Source organism: Haemorhous mexicanus, chromosome 8 (genome assembly GCF_027477595.1).
Source record: "Haemorhous mexicanus isolate bHaeMex1 chromosome 8, bHaeMex1.pri, whole genome shotgun sequence".
Taxonomy (NCBI): Eukaryota; Metazoa; Chordata; class Aves; order Passeriformes; family Fringillidae; genus Haemorhous; species Haemorhous mexicanus.
This window is the reverse complement of record NC_082348.1, coordinates 19,996,332-20,000,661: the sequence shown is the minus strand read 5'-3', so window position 1 is coordinate 20,000,661 and position 4,330 is coordinate 19,996,332.

Here is a 4,330-nt window from a genome sequence, read left to right as displayed (position 1 = left end):
GGAACAGGGCGGCACTCCGCGATCCTCCGCGCCCCTCCACCCTGCCCTCTCCGTGCGTCCCGTCGCATTCAATTCAGAACTCCGCCTTAGAAAATAATTTTCTGTGTCAGCCTGTTCGCTGCCATGGTGGCAGCCCGACTGCGTTCCCCCCTGCAGCCAAGGAAGGGAGCGGGTGGTCACGGGTTTTGTGCCGAGAGGCTGTTGTGGAGATTGGGGAGTTCACAGAGCCGCCAGAAAGATAAGCCACCACAGTCATAAGCACTTACAGATAAAGTAGGAGTGCTGTTATGAAGAAGAGACAGCGCACACAGAAAATACAGAGGAGGAGAAGCATACTTAAAGACGCTGATGTACTTACCTGGAGCACAGTCTTGCCATCATGATGGCCCCCTTCTCACTGGATGCATTGAGTGCTTCAAATAGAGTACAGATGCTAACCAGTTTCATATGTGGAGTTTGACCTGAGCATGCAAGAGGATGTGAACATTGTTCTGTTGAATAGCACAAATATATCAAACGTCCACTAGCGAAAAAGGGAATGCATAAAATGTAGACAATTCCAATAGGTATGGAAAGGCCCATTGTAGGGAAGCTAGAGAGGAAAACAGAAGGAAAAAAAACAGAATTGCAAAAGAGACAATAGACCTGCCAAAAATATAACATGATAGATTAGACCAGTTTGGTCAAATCATGTAGTCAGCAGTTTGTGTTGGTGTAGAACATTCACCTCACTCTGAAGCCTGTCAGATATTGTAGGAGGATGTGCCCAAACATATATTCAACACTAATTTTCTGGTATTTGATTAGCTTACTTTTAAAATATATATAGTGTTGAACTACATATGAATTAAAAGTTCGTTAATTGATTGAGAGAAAAAAAATACTTTGTACTCTGGCTAGAATTTGATCTCTGGTATCTCACACTTAAACTGAGGCCTAGAAAAAGAAAGGAAATGGTTTTATGAAACTTAAAATAGTTTTGAATAGAATACTGCCAATTCAAACACCATACTTACTGAAGTGTTGGAAATATCTACATAGAGACATAAAGACCAAGCCAGATGGAGTGGGACGCAAATATTTCTTCATTGTTGTCTTTAATCTCCTAAAAATACACACTGATGTTTTAAAGAAAAGCTTGAGTTGAGAGCACTTGGATAAAGATACTTAGCTTTAGTTTGCATGGATTTGGTGTGTCCTTAGGATTTAACTGGTTGCTCATTCTACTCACAATGGCAAGTAGAACACTTGTATTGTTAAATTTCACAAGTCACAGCATCTAAGAGAAGATCCGAGCCCTAAATCTTCTGATGAATGCACTCATGTATGATCTTGCCAGGGTGCCAGATTGTCATTAGCTTATGAGGCACACAGGTCATCTTAATATTATGGTCAGAAAAATTTTACTTTTGTCTTAAAAACTGACATAAATGTTTATTTTAATTTGTCTCCTATGAACCTAAATCTCCCAATTGCAAAATGCTTCCAGTTCCCACTGATTTCAACAAGCGTTGATTACATCCAGTATCCCACCAGTCCTGTTTAGGAATCTTCTACTCAAGTGGATTTTACTTAAGCTAAAACTATATCTCTCAGAAGACTTTAGTGAATTCCTGTAGCTGGCACTGGTTTACCCTCAGACACAAAATTCCATTGAACTGCATATGAAGCCTGGTTTTACCACGTAATGATGAACAATTAAAAAATATATATATAATTGAAGAAATTCTAAAGCTTAGAGATTGTTAAATAAACCAAACCAGAACAAAGTGCAAAATAATTTGTTAGACAAAGTGAAATGTTCTTTATGGAACATCTGTAATGCAGAAGAGATTTCAGGCAGCACCATTAGTAACTCTGGTCTGTATTTCTCCACATTTCCTGTTCTTCCACCTCTTCTTGCCTGCCTGATGCAAATATCACATTTGCACCAAATATCTGCCTGGTGCAGAATCAGAAGCAATCCTTAGCACAGCTACAATGTCTGAGTGGATTTCATTTACAAAAATTTACATCAGAAGCACAAAATAATGGCCTATGGTGACATGGTGTGTTGCCTAGATAAGCGTTTATGTACACTTATGTTCAGGCTGCTGCTCTCAAAATGTATGAATGGTATAGCAATGATGACAGCAGTTGCCAAGTACCATACGTGTAATACTGGCAGGAATCCATTGCTACTTCTTAAAAATAATCTGTGAATCTTTGTCTGTTTCATAGGTCTTTTGTTGTCTGTCTACTTTGAAGTTCTTCCAGGTCTGAAGTCACACTTATCCTACATCTGACAATGTAGCAACCCAAAGAAAGAAGTGCATGTTAGATCATGTCCCAACAGAAAGAGGGAATACACACTGACAGAGTTGATAATGTACTGGAAAGATATCATTGTCGCTAGGAAGCTCTGGAAAAGAGTAGAGATAATGAACTGCTGTAGAACCTATCCTCAGTAATGATTAACAAAATCAGGTGTTTATTGCTTCCTTGCAGAGACTTGAAAACCCCATAGTTAGGGTAATTTCATTTTTATGTGGGGGGTTATTTTCCAAACAGATTATCAGGTGTGTCATTTGGCCCTCAGCAATCAACTGTATCATGTTGAGTTCCCACCCCAAGTAAAGGTCAAATTAATTTTAATTTGTCTTTGCAAATTGCAAATTGTGACTATGGAGCAAGACTCTTCCAATAAATGATTTTTACTTATTCTCCACCCTAGAAGGAGCTTGTGCTGAGATAAATTAAGACACATAGTGCACCTTTTGTCCAGAATGTTATACTGGTCATAGGCCAGTCATTGTTACCTGTGCAATAGAACTCTTTATTTGATCTTCAATCTATAAACATTTTGCTTCTGTGAGTTGTAGGATATTTTTCTAATAATTATTTTGTAGAAGCTTTTTGAAGTTGTGGAACAGTGGGATAATAGTTGGAATTGTCAAAGCAAGATTATAAAGTTTTACTGCTTTCAGTTTTTATTTGTGCTTTTTTATTTTCTTCCCTACCACTCACCAGCCTTGGCAGTGAGTATGTGCTCAAATGACAAGAGAAAGGCTTTTTACCCTCAAAGCAAATCTTACCGAGAGAAGTCACTCCTTCCTATCTTTTAAATTTCTAAGTTGGGAAATTCCACCTGGATCTCTAAACAGCTATATTTATCAAATACAAATAAAGGGCTAGCATTTTTGGGATCCCATTTCTGCTTCTCTGTCTTCCAGTCATTGAGATGTCACGGTGAAGTTGAAAATCAAAAGTGATTCTGTTGAAGTAGAAATGGTGGAAGTATGCTGCTTTGGTCCACAAAACAAAGTGTTTCTAAGACAGCCATAAAATCAAGCCAGCTTTCAGGCAGTAGCAAAGAATAGGCAGTGGCATTGCAAAGGGCTGAAATAGGAAGAGCGTGGTGTCAACATTCTGGAGTTTCCTAGATTTCCATTGCCCCAGAGCTTGGAAATGTGTGCAACCATGCTGCAAATTGCATGTTAGAGGAGGGCAACATCCAAAGTTGAGACTAACTGCAGATACAGAAGATAACAGGGAAAATTGCCAATGTATGAGTCTGAATCCAAGTGAACAAGTTAACAGAATAATTTTCCTGCCTGTCTTCTGGCAAGCAGCTGTTACTGGGGACTGTCTGGAGAGCCTGCAAGCCTATCATGTGGAATGCATTGCTTCTCTTGCAGCATCTCAAGTAAGCCAGAGTTCTTGAGTCACTTCGTGGAATAATTCCAGTGAATTTTAGCTTTCCCTCCCATGTTTCCTTTTTTCTTCCTGAGAAGAATGTGCCCTTAGTCTTCCCTACAAATATAATGTTCTCAACAACACTACTCCTTCTCCACTCAGGCAGGAATAAGGCATTTGTACTCCCAATTTACTAAATGAGTTACTAAGCTATACCAAGTGGTTCTTAGCAATCACATTATTGTAACTCTTCACTCAGCTAGGATACCTAGTTCCTTTTATTAAAAAAATCAATCCCAAAAAAAGCAATCTATTTTTGCAGTTGTTAATCTTTTATTAGCCAAATCAAGCACTTTGACTACTTTATTAAATCTAGAAATATTTGAATGCACTGACATAAAATGATTTTCTATATTATTTCTAATCTATATTCTTTCTATATTCTATAAGAATATAATAACCTGAAGATTTTGGTCATCGTTTTGTAATTTCAGTAAAGCAGAAATAAATACCATAGTTCTACAAATGCCAAGTCTAGCAACCAGAGAGCTTCAAGTGATCTTCTCTGAACGGTTGATACAATTCAGCTATTATTGGTGAGGCATTGCTACAGACATATCAGATCAAGTCCAGAAAAAATAAGCTCTTTAAAGGT